General features: G+C 52.7%; 1 protein-coding gene across 3 annotated transcripts in view; it reads left to right on the top strand.

Moving 5' to 3' along the window:
* MRPS5 (mitochondrial ribosomal protein S5) overlaps positions 1-13,115 on the top strand; it is a 129,126-nt gene that overhangs the window by 64,665 nt on the left and 51,346 nt on the right. The gene's annotated exons all lie outside the window — the stretch shown is intronic.

The following is a 13,115-nucleotide window of genomic DNA, read 5'->3' as shown; positions in this document are numbered from 1 at the left end:
TACTATGATAGCCGGGGGCCGGCTGACGGCCCGGAAGCCTGTCTCATTTCATCACTATTGTGATGTCCAGCCTGTCTGCACCTGGGTGTAATAGACATTGATCTTCTGTTTTTCCTGTATATAGCAATACTGCGGTATTGTTAAATATAGCATAAGCAATCAGACAATCACAGGTTCAAGTACTCTACGTGGAATAGCAAAGTAAAAAAAAAAGTTTAAATGTTAAAAAAAAAAATCAAAGAAAAAACTGGAATTCCCACTTTTCCCCAGTTAACAATAAAGAAATGTAAAACATACACACACATTGAGTGAAATAAGTATTGGACACATCAGCAATTTTCTAAGCAAATATATTTATAAAGGTACGATTGACATGGAAATCTCACCAGATAACAGCCCATCCAATCTACACGAGCAAATAAATCAAACCATTGATGTCCATATATTACGTTATATGTAATAATGAGAAATGAGACAGGGAAAAATACTGAACACACAAAAAAAGAGAGGTGCTAAAAGCCATGGAAAGTCATGACACCAGTTGAAATCCATCTGTAACTAGAAAGCAGTCCTGCCACTTAGTGAAAATTAATATCCGCTGGTTCAACTGATGGCCTATACAACGGTGTCTCATTAGCAAGGGGCCACACAAGAATCATTTTATGATGGGTAAAACCAGTGAGTGGTCTAAAGACCTCTGCAACCTTATTGTTGAAAAACATACTGATGGCATTGGTTGCAGAAGAATTTCTAAACCACTCAAGGTTCCAGTGATCACTATAGGAAAGAACTTAATTACTGTAGCTGCCTTTCCTCAGGTTATACAATATTTACAATGCAATCGCATGTGCTCTCTAGGACTTCACACCTGCACTTCCTCCACCAATTGTAGGGTTTCATGCTCTCTGGTAGGCATTATGCCTTAGGTAGCAGTCACACAGGCAATGCAGTTTTGGTCCAAACATGTGCAGTTTTTATTGCTTTCCACAGGTTGTACAGCACCAAAACAAATTCATGAACATATATCCCCAGCTTTGTCCAGGAGCTAACTAAACAGAACAGATCCGGAGTACTCATACACGGCTGAGCTACGTCCAGCTGCGTCCACTGATACTCGCAGTTCTCTGCACACTGCCTGAACAGACTCTTCTCAGAGAAGGATTCTGGCTTGCCTCACTTTTCATCTTCAAGACAAATCCAGCATGGTCAGCTTCCTTGAGCTGACTGACTCAGATGAACACCTAGCCCGTTTATACACAGGGCTAGCGAGGTGCACTAGTCAAAGCCTGCAGAGCTATGATTTAACCCTAGCCTAACTGGCATTACTACACCGTCATTGTGCTGTGTTTTATTTCCCTTATCCACTTGATTACCATCATAAACTCTGTTCATCAATTCAGTTATCTTACATCATAGTTGATACATTTATGATTTCTGGGACCCCTGCTAATCAAGAATAGGGACTCCAAGACCCCTCTATTTTCCTAATTGCTTGACTGTCATGAGGAGGAGTTTGAATGGAACAGCCTGTAAGGCTCCATTCAATTTCTATGACACTGATGGAGACTCGTTAGAAACAGCCATGTGCAGTGTTTATCAGCCCCATAGTCAATGAATGGAGTAGCAAGGTGCAGTTGTGCATGGAAGGGGAAAAGTTGGGAGATACCTTGCGACCCCCATTACAGTGAAAAATGGCGAGCACCGCAATCGTGTATTTATCACTAGTGTTGAGCGATACCTTCCGATATCGGAAAGTATCGGTATCGGATAGGATCGGCCGATATTCAAAAAATATCGGATATTGCCGATACCCGATCCCAATGCAAGTCAATGGGACCAAAATATCGGAATTAAAATAAACCCTTTCTTGCCTTGTAGGTTCATTCTACATGAAGGAAAACAACTAAGAATAATGTAGGATGTATTGTGGGAGGTGGCGGAGACATTAAAGGCAATGAGTTTTAGCCCAATCAAATAGAATAGCATGTTTTTTTTTTTTTTTAAGACGTTCGGAGTGAAAAAGATATTGAGTATGTAAATTTTTTTTTATTTTGTCAGATATTGATGTTTCACTATTCCACGCCCTTCCCCTTCTTTTTTTTTCTTTTTTTTTTTTTACTTTTCCCACACTTTCATCTTCATCATCATCAGCATCTTTGACATCAACTTCTTCTTCACCTTATTCATCATCTTCTTCATCTTCTACCTATTTTTTTTTTTTATTACATTCTTCATATTCATTTTATTCAACTATTATTATTCTTCCTATTCTACATATTCTTTTTATTCCACTGTTATTATTCTTCCTATTCTACTTCTTCATCATATTCTCATTTGTGACAGGCATTCCCGTAGTTGTTATCTATAAAAGTTGGAAGATTACACCTTCCGTTCTGCCAGTCACAAAAGTTACATTTGTCCGCGTTCAGTTTGGCCTGCAGCATCAGGCTTTATCCAGGGGCACCACGAGGAGGAACGGACTCACCCCCATACACTGCTTAGTCTTCTTCTGCATATAATTTAGATAATATCTTTTGCTCTGATATTAAGTCTTGTGCTTAATGTTCTTCTGCTCTTTGTTCTGCAGCCTCTTGTTCTTCTGCTTCTCGGTCTTCCATGTCGTCGTCTCCAGGGTCGTCGTCTCCAGTGTCGTCATCTCCGCCGTCGTCGTCTCCGCCGTCGTCGTCGTCGTCATCGGGGTGGTCTTCCGGGTCGTCGTCGTCGTCGTCATCGGGGTGGTCTTCCGGGTCGTCGACTTTAGGGTCTTCAACTTGGAAATGTAGCAGAAGGTACAAGAAGGCTGAGAAAATGCCAAGAACCAGCTGATGGAACTGGAACTCGGATGGCTACCCGAAGGTTCAAGAGCCTATGGAACTACCGAGGACCAGCTGACGTTACTGGAACCCGGTTACTAAGCAGGAGGTACCCGTGCTAAAAAGCACTACCAAGGACCGCCTGACGTTGGCGGAACTCGGATACCCAGGAGGAGGCACCTAAGCCAAAGGCTCGGCCCGGAACCAGCTGACGGTACTGGAACCAGGTGGTGGACCCCAAGGCCCACAGGAGAGGAGAGAACAGCTAGGCCGCGAGGCAGCCGCAGTTACCGAACCCCAATAGTCCTACAGGGGGAGCTGGACCTACTGGCACTACAGAACCAGCTTTGACTACCAGTTCACGCAGCCCACATAGGAAGCTCCTAAACTGGAGGCACCCTGGAGTTGGCTAACCCGACCGCACCACGACGGGGCAAGCATAGGCGTCTCAGCGAGCTTGACACAACCCGAAAACAGCTGACGGTGCTGAAACCAGGCTTGGCACGAGGGAGTACCTGTGACAAGAACACTGCCGAGAACCAGCTGGCGGTGCTGGAACCCAGATGCGTTGCCCCAGTGTGCAAGAGCCAATGGCACGACCGAGGACCAGCTGGCGGTGCTGGAACCCGGTTACTAAGCTGTAGGTGCCCGCGCTTAAAAGCACTACCAAGGACCGCCTGACGTTGGCGGAACTCGGATACCCAGGAGGAGGCACCTAAGCCAAAGGCTCGGACTGGAACCACCTGACGGTGCTGGAACCAGGTGGTGGACCCCAAGGCCCACAGGAGAGGAGAGAACAGCTAGGCCGCGAGGCAGCCGCAGTTACCGAACTCCAACAGTCCTACAGGGGGAGCTGGGCCTACTGGCACTACAGAACCAGCCTTGACTACCAGTTCACGCAGCCCACATAGGAAGCTCCTAAACTGGAGGCACCCTGGAGTTGGCTAACCCGACCGCACCACGACGGGGCAAGCATAGGCGTCTCAGCGAGCTTGACACAACCCGGAAACAGCTGACGGTGCTGAAACCAGGCTTGGCACGAGGGAGTACCTGTGACAAGAACACTGCCGAGAACCAGCTGGCGGTGCTGGAACCCAGATGCGTTGCCCCAGTGTGCAAGAGCCAATGGCACGACCGAGGACCAGCTGGCGGTGCTGGAACCCGGTTACTAAGCTGTAGGTGCCCGCGCTTAAAAGCACTACCAAGGACCGCCTGACGTTGGCGGAACTCGGATACCCAGGAGGAGGCACCTAAGCCAAAGGCTCGGCCTGGAACCAGCTGACGGTGCTGGAACCAGGTGGTGGACCCCAAGGCCCACAGGAGAGGAGAGAACAGCTAGGCCGCGAGGCAGCCGCAGTTACCGAACCCCAACAGTCCTACAGGGGGAGCTGGGCCTACTGGCACTACAGAACCAGCCTTGACTACCAGTTCACGCAGCCCACATAGGAAGCTCCTAAACTGGAGGCACCCTGGAGTTGGCTAACCCGACTGCACCACGACGGGGCAAGCATAGGCGTCTCAGCGAGCTTGACACAACCCGGAAACAGCTGACGGTGCTGAAACCAGGCTTGGCACGAGGGAGTACCTGTGACAAGAACACTGCCGAGAACCAGCTGGCGGTGCTGGAACCCAGATGCGTTGTCCCAGTGTGCAAGAGCCAATGGCACGACCGAGGACCAGCTGGCGGTGCTGGAACCCGGTTACTAAGCTGTAGGTGCCCACGCTTAAAAGCACTACCAAGGACCGCCTGACGTTGGCGGAACTCGGATACCCAGGAGGAGGCACCTAAGCCAAAGGCTCGGCCTGGAACCAGCTGACGGTGCTGGAACCAGGTGGTGGACCCCAAGGCCCACAGGAGAGGAGAGAACAGCTAGGCCGCGAGGCAGCCGCAGTTACCGAACCCCAACAGTCCTACAGGGGGAGCTGGGCCTACTGGCACTACAGAACCAGCCTTGACTACCAGTTCACGCAGCCCACATAGGAAGCTCCTAAACTGGAGGCACCCTGGAGTTGGCTAACCCGACCGCACCACGACGGGGCAAGCATAGGCGTCTCAGTGAGCTTGACACAACCCGGAAACAGCTGATGGTGCTGAAACCAGGCTTGGCACGAGGGAGTACCTGTGACAAGAACACTGCAGAGAACCAGCTGGCGGTGCTGGAACCCAGATGCGTTGCCCCAGTGTGCAAGAGCCAATGGCACGACCGAGGACCAGCTGGCGGTGCTGGAACCCGGTTACTAAGCTGTAGGTGCCCGCGCTTAAAAGCACTACCAAGGACCGCCTGACGTTGGCGGAACTCGGATACCCAGGAGGAGGCACCTAAGCCAAAGGCTCGGCCTGGAACCAGCTGACGGTGCTGGAACCAGGTGGTGGACCCCAAGGCCCACAGGAGAGGAGAGAACAGCTAGGCCGCGAGGCAGCCGCAGTTACCGAACCCCAACAGTCCTACAGGGGGAGCTGGGCCTACTGGCACTACAGAACCAGCCTTGACTACCAGTTCACGCAGCCCACATAGGAAGCTCCTAAACTGGAGGCACCCTGGAGTTGGCTAACCCGACTGCAACACGACGGGGCAAACATAGGCGTCTCAGCGAGTTTGACACACCCCGGAAACAGCTGACGGTGCTGAAACCAGGTTTGGCACGAGGGAGTACCTGTGACAAAAACACTGCCGAGAACCAGCTGGCGGTGCTGGAACCCAGATGCGTTGCCCCAGTGTGCAAGAGCCAATGGCACGACCGAGGACCAGCTGGCGGTGCTGGAACACGGTTACTAAGCTGTAGGTGCCCGCGCTTAAAAGCACTACCAAGGACCGCCTGACGTTGGCGGAACTCGGATACCCAGGAGGAGGCACCTAAGCCAAAGGCTCGGCCCGGAACCAGCTGACGGTGCTGGAACCAGGTGGTGGACCCCAAGGCCCACAGGAGAGGAGAGAACAGCTAGGCCGCGAGGCAGCCGCAGTTACCGAACCCCAACAGTCCTACAGGGGGAGCTGGGCCTACTGGCACTACAGAACCAGCCTTGACTACCAGTTCACGCAGCCCACATAGGAAGCTCCTAAACTGGAGGCACCCTGGAGTTGGCTAACCCGACCGCACCACGACGGGGCAAGCATAGGCGTCTCAGCGACCTTGACACAACCCGGAAACAGCTGACGGTGCTGAAACCAGGCTTGGCACGAGGGAGTACCTGTGACAAGAACACTGCCGAGAACCAGCTGGCGGTGCTGGAACCCAGATGCGTTGCCCCAGTGTGCAAGAGCCAATGGCACGACCGAGGACCAGCTGGCGGTGCTGGAACCCGGTTACTAAGCTGTAGGTGCCCGCGCTTAAAAGCACTACCAAGGACCGCCTGACGTTGGCGGAACTCGGATACCCAGGAGGAGGCACCTAAGCCAAAGGCTCGGCCTGGAACCAGCTGACGGTGCTGGAACCAGGTGGTGGACCCCAAGGCCCACAGGAGAGGAGAGAACAGCTAGACCGCGAGGCAGCCGCAGTTACCGAACTCCAACAGTCCTACAGGGGGAGCTGGGCCTACTGGCACTACAGAACCAGCCTTGACTACCAGTTCACGCAGCCCACATAGGAAGCTCCTAAACTGGAGGCACCCTGGAGTTGGCTAACCCGACCGCACCACGACGGGGCAAGCATAGGCGTCTCAGCGAGCTTGACACAACCCGGAAACAGCTGACGGTGCTGAAACCAGGCTTGGCACGAGGGAGTACCTGTGACAAGAACACTGCCGAGAACCAGCTGGCGGTGCTGGAACCCAGATGCGTTGCCTATTAAAGATTGTCTTCCTAGAGCCCCAACTAGCGGTGTTGGAGCTAAGGGTAAGCAGGGGGAGCAGAGTGTAGGCCGAAGCCTGCACTGGAGGCAGCTTTGTGTCTGCGTTGCGTTTGCAGGACACTTTGCCGGCTACACAGTGGGGGAACAGCTGGCGTTGCTGAACCCCACTAACACAATGGCGTGTGTTTTTCTCTGTGCAGCTAGCACTTGCGGTCAAAAACTAGCGATGTTAGAGCCCGTGTTGAAGCAGGAGGAGGAGGAGAGGAGCAGAGTGTAGGCCGAAGCCTATTTGAACCAATTTCAAAGGAAACCTTTAACCCCCCCTCAGGTGTTACAAAGTACAAGAGACACACCTTGTGCAGTATTAATGCTGCACAAGTGAAAGGTTGCTCTATTAATTTGTCTACTTGCACACGCTGAATGAAAGACGTACACAATTTAGCCCATTCTACAGTCAAACTGTAGTGGATGCGTGACTTGGCTTTTTAAGGAGACGCAGCACAGGTGTCCCAAATAACGCCTTGGTGCTTGGCGCAGCTTCCTGAGCGTTGTTATTTGCTGTACAGGAGTCTGCGCTCTTGTGTTATCCCTTGGCAATGCCCTGTTAGAGCTGCCCGTCTTATGACCTCATTTCATGTCGGCCGGTGCGGTTAACGATGGCCATAAATCCCAGACCCACAGTGCCTTTTCATAAAGTCACACTGCGGTGCTGTGATTCGTGGCCTTGAGCAGTAAATATTTTGGCCGCTCACACACGTCCTTACACCTGCTTCAGACTGGGCGGCCTCTGCTGATCCCTTCTCGCATGCCGCGGCCATGAGGCTGCACAGTCTGAAGAAGGCGGAAGGAGATGAGTTAAGACAGGTGAAGATATGCACTGCTCGTGCCCATCAATCACACCCTCGCAGTCAAAATAAGACAACGAGGAGCATTGTTTCAGGCAGGGCGGACGCACAGGCGCAACAAGCCAACCAATGATGTCAGAAGACGGGAAGCGCTACCAAGGGGGGTGCTGCGTATCATTAGAAAGGAAAGTCACACCTCAGGGACAGTGGAATGGTCTCAATGAGACACATTTTGTACGTTTTGAGTTCCACGTGGGCAAGGACAAAAAGTCAGCCACCTTGTACAAATGCAGCAGTACTGCTGTACAAGGTGGCTGTTATACATAGAAACACCTGGGGGTGGGGGGCAGGCTCCCTTCAATTTCAGTTCATGTGCCTGCGTGGCGTTTGCAGGACACGTTGCCAGCTACACAGCAGGGGAACAGCTGGCGGTGCTGAACCCCACTGACACATTGACTGGTGTTTTTCTCTGTGCAGCTCGCATGTCCGGGCAAAAACTAGCGGTGTTTGAGCCCAGGGTCAGCAGGAGAGGAGCAGAGTGTAGGCCGAAGCCTAGTTGAACCAATTTCAAAGGTTACCTTTAACCCCCCTCAGGTGTTGCAAGGTACAAGAGCCACACCTTGTGCAGCATTAATGCTGCACAAGTAAAAGGTTGCTCTATTTAGTTTGCTCCTTGCACACGCTGAATAAAACACGTACACTATTTAGCCCATTATACTGTCAAACAGTTGTGGAGGCGTGACTTGTCTTTTTAAGGAGACGCAGCACAGGTGTCAAAATTTGCACCTAGGTACTGGGCGCAGATTCCTGAGCGTTGTTATTTGCTGTACAGGAGTCTGCGCTATTGTGATCCCTTGGCCATGCGCTGTGAGCGCTTCCTGTCTTCTGACCTCATTTCATTTCGGCCGTTGCGGTTAGCGATGGACATGAATCCCAGACCCGCAGTGTGTTTTCAAAAAATCACACTGCGTGGCTGGGATTCGTGGCCTTGTGCAGTAAATAGGTTTGCCGCTTACACATGTCCTTACACCTGCTCCAGACTGGGCGGCCTCAGCTGATCCCTTGTCGCCTACCACGGCCAGGAGGCCGCACAGTCTGAAGAAGGCGGAAGGAGATGAGTTAAGACAGGCGAACATATGCACTGCTCGTGCCCATAAACCACACCCTCGCTGACAAAATAAATATGACAACGAGGGGCGTTGTTTCTAGCAGGGCGGATGCACAGGCGCAGCCAGCTAACCGTGATGACAAAAGACGGGAAACGCTACCAAGGGGGGTGCTGCGTATCATTAGAAAGGAAAGTCACACCTCAGGGACAGTGGAATGGTCTCAATGAGACACATTTTGTACGTGTTGAGTTCCACGTGGGCAAGGAGAAAAAGTCAGCCACCTTGTACAAATGCAGCAGTACTGCTGTACTAGGTGGCTGTTATACATAGAAACACCTGGGGGGGTGGGGCCAGGTTCCCTTTAATTTCAGTTCATGTGCCTGCGTGGCGTTTGCAGGTCACGTTGCCGGCTACACAGCAGGGGAACAGCTGGCGTTGCTGAACCCCACTAACACATTGGCTGGTGTTTTTCTCTGTGCAGCTAGCACTTCCGGGCAAAAACTAGCGGAGTTTGAGCCCAGGGTCAGGAGGAGGAGGAGAGGAGCAGAGTGTAGGCCGAAGCCTGCACTGGTGGCAGCTTTTGTTCTGTTGTGGCAGCGTGGCTTGTGCTGGACACGTTGCCGACTACACAGCAGGGGAACAGCTGGCGGTGCTGAACCCCACTGACACATCACCTAGTGTTTTTTCTGTGTAGACAACACTTCCAGGTGGCAACTGACAGTGTTGAAACCCAGGGAATCAAAGAGGAGCAGAGTGTAGGCCGAAGCCTGCAGTGGAGCAAGTTGAAAGGGAACCTTTAACCCCCCCCCCCCCCCAGGCATTTGTTGCTGAAAGAGCCATCTTGTACAGCAGTAATACTGCACATGGAAAATGGTGGCTCCGAAAATTATGCTCCTTGCAAACGCTGAAGTACACACTCATATAATGTGTCCCCTCACACCGTCAAACCATCCCGGAAGTGGGACTTTCCTTTGTAATGTGACACAGCACAGCCGTCATTCCAACCCCCTTGGTGCCGGGCACCACCTCCTCAACGTTGTTTGGTTCTGTCACGGAGCCCGCGCTGTAATGTTATCCCTTGGCCATGCACAGTTAGCGGTGCCCGTCTTCTGACATCATGTAGGTGTCAGGCTGGCAGTGCCTGTGCGTCCAAGCTGCCCGAGATCCAACCTTGCAGTGTCATCTATTGTAGTCCCACTGCGGGCCAGGGATCCATGGGCATGCGCAGTGCATATCATCGCCTCTCACTCACCTGCTTCCTGCTTCTTCAGACTGTGCGGCGTCACGGCCGTGGCATGCTATTAGGGATCAGCTGACGCCGCCTAGTCTGAAGAAGCGTGAAGAAGGGGAGTGAGAGGCTAGTATATGCACTGCGCATGGCCATGGATACCAGGCCCACTGTGGGATCACATTAGACGACACTGCGAGGTGTGATTTCGGGCAGCGTGGACGCACAGGCGCAGCCAGGACGACAACAAATGATGTCAGAGGACGGGCAGCGCAAACTGTGCATGGCCAAGGGATAACATAACAGCGCAGGGTCCATGACGGAATCAAACAACGCTAAGGAGGCAGCGCACGGTGCCAAGGGGGTAGCAATGACGGCTGTGCTGCGTCACATTACAAAGGAAAGTCCCACCTCCGGGACGGTTGGACGGTGTGAGGGGACACATTACATGAGTGTGTAGTTCAGCGTTTGCAAGGAGCATAATTTCAAGAGCGACCTTTCCCTTGTGCAGTATTAGTGCTGCACATGGTGGCTCTTTCAGTAACAAACGCCTAGGGGGGGGGGACAGGTCCCCTTACATTTTAGTTGTGCCAGCGTGGCGGTCGCATGACACGTTGCCGGATACACAGCTGGGGATCAGCTGACGTTACTGAACCCCAATAACAGAGGAGCGACTGTTGACTGTGCACACAGCACTTCCAGGCACCAACTGGCGGTGTTAGAGCCCAGGGACAGCAGGAGGAGCAGATTGGAGGTATTGCCGCACACACAGCTGGGGATCAGCTGACGTTACTGAACCCTAATAACAGAGGAGCGACTGTTGACTGTGCACACAGCACTTCCAGGCACCAACTGGCGGTGTTAGAGCCCAGGGACAGCAGGAGGAGCAGATTGGAGGTATTGCCGCACACACAGCTGGGGATCAGCTGACGTTACTGAACCCCAATAACAGAGGAGCGACTGTTGACTGTGCACACAGCACTTCCAGGCACCAACTGGCGGTGTTAGAGCCCAGGGACAGCAGGAGGAGCAGAGGAACAGAGTGTAGGCCGAAGCCTGATTGGAGCAAGTTGAAAGGAAACCTTTAACCCCCCCCCCAAGACGTTTGTAGCTGAAAGAGCCATCTTGTGCAGCACTAAGGATGCAAAAGGAAAAGGTTGCTCTTTTAATTATGCTCCTTGCAAACACCGAAGTAAACACTAAAAATGTGTCCCTTTATACCGTTAAACCGTTCCGGAGGTGCGAATTTCCTTCGTAATGGGACACAGCACAGCTGTCATTCCTATCCCCTTGATGCCGTGCGCTGCCTCCTCAGCGTTGTTTTAAGCTGTCACGGAGCCTGCGCTGTTCTGTTAGCCCTTGGCCATGCCCAATTAGCGCTGCCTGTCTTCTGACATAATTTGGTGTCAGGCTGTCAGTGCCTGTGCGTCCACGCTGCTCCAGATCCCACCTCGCAGTCTCGTCTAACGTAATCCCACTGCGGGCCTTGGAACCATGGGCATGCACAGTGCATAACCTCGACTCTCACTCCCCTCCTTCCCTCTTCTTCAGACTGTGCGGTGTCACGGCCGTGGCATGCTAGGGATCAGCTGACGGCGCACAGTCTAAAGAAGGCGAAGGGAAATGAGCGAGAGCCCGAGGGGAAGATATGCACTGCGCATGCCCATGGATCCCAGGCCTGCAGTGTGACTCAATCAGAAGACACTGCGAGGCGGGATCTCGGGCAGCGCGGCCGCACAGGCGCAGCCAGCCTGACACCAAATTATGTCAGAAGACAGGCAGCGCAAATAGGGCATGCCCAAGGGATAACAGAACAGCGCAGGCTCCGTGACAGCTTAAAACAACGCTGAGGAGGCAGCGCATGGCACCAAGGGGGTAGGAATGACGGCTGTGCTGCGTCACATTACGAAGGAAAGTCCCAGCTCCGGGACGGTATAACGGTATCAGTGAACACATTTTATAAGTGTTAAGTTCTGCGTGTGCAAAGAGCTAAAAAAAAAAGAGCTACCTTTTCCTTGTGCAGCATTACTGCTGCACAAGATGGCTCTTTCAGTAACAAACGACGGGGGGGGGACAGGTTCCCTTACATTTAGGTTGTTGTGCCAGCGTGGCGGTCGCAGGACACATTGCCGGCTACACAGCTGGGGATCAGCTGACGTTACTGAAACCCAATAACACTGGGTCGTATGTTTTTACTTGCAGCCTGCACTTCTGAGCCGCAACTGGCGGTGTTGGAGCCCAGGAATAGCAGTTCAGGTGGTAGAAAGATGAACACAGCAGGAGACCTGGATGACACCCAATTACTTAATCAGGCAGAGGAGTGGCAAATTCCTGCGAGATCCAGGCCTGGTTCATTTTCAGGAAAGTAAGCCGGTCAACGTTATCGGAGGATAGTCGCATGCGACGGTCTGTTAGTACACCACCTGCGGCACTAAAGACACGTTCCGATAAGACACTAGCCGCAGGGCAAGCCAGCACCTCCAATGCATACTGGCTTAGCTCTGGCCATGTATCCAGCTTAGAGACCCAAAACTTGAACGGGGAAGAGCCATCTGGGAGTACAGTAAGAGGGCAAGCCATGTAGTCTGTCACCATCTGACGGAACCGTTGCCTCCTGCTGACTGGAGCCGCCGGTGATGGTGTAGACATTTGGGGCGGGCACACAAAAGTGTGCCAGAGTTGTGCCATACTGGGCTTGCCTTGGGCAGAGGCACTGCTTCTGCTCCCTCTTTGGGCAGAGCCTCCCCCACTGCCTCGACGCACTGAGCTGCTTTGTAAAGCACTAGCAGCACTCCTCTCAGTTGGACAGGAGAAGATGATGGAATTCACCAGTGTGTCGTGGTACTCCCGCAATTTACGCTCCCGGGTCAACGCAGGGATGAGGTTTTGGACGTTGTCCCGGTAGCGAGGATCGAGGAGGGTGAACACCCAATAATCAGGCATGTTGAGAATGTGGTCGATGCGGCGGTCGTTTCTCAGGCACTGCAGCATGAAATCCACCATGTGCTGCAGAGTGCCAACTGGCCCAGAAACGCTGTCCCCTGCTTGAGACATGATCTCTGCCCGCTCGTCATCACCCCACCCTCGCTGTACACACTGACCACTGGACAATTGTGTCGCTCCCTCCTCTGGACAGAGCTCTTCCTCCTCCATTGACTCCTCCTCATCCTCCTCACAAATTGGCCCCTGCGTACCCCTTTGTGAGGAACCACGTGGCGCTGACTCTCCAGAAGCTGATGGAAAAGGTGACTCCTCATCCTCCACCTCTTCCACCACATCATCCCTTAACCCTTGCAAAGTTTGCTGAAGCAGGCAGATAAGGGGGACAGTC

The sequence above is a fragment of the Ranitomeya imitator genome, chromosome 5 (genome assembly GCF_032444005.1).
Source record: "Ranitomeya imitator isolate aRanImi1 chromosome 5, aRanImi1.pri, whole genome shotgun sequence".
NCBI lineage: Eukaryota > Metazoa > Chordata > Amphibia > Anura > Dendrobatidae > Ranitomeya > Ranitomeya imitator.
Note: the sequence above shows the minus strand (reverse complement) of the source record. Positions and strands in the feature narration are given on the sequence as shown.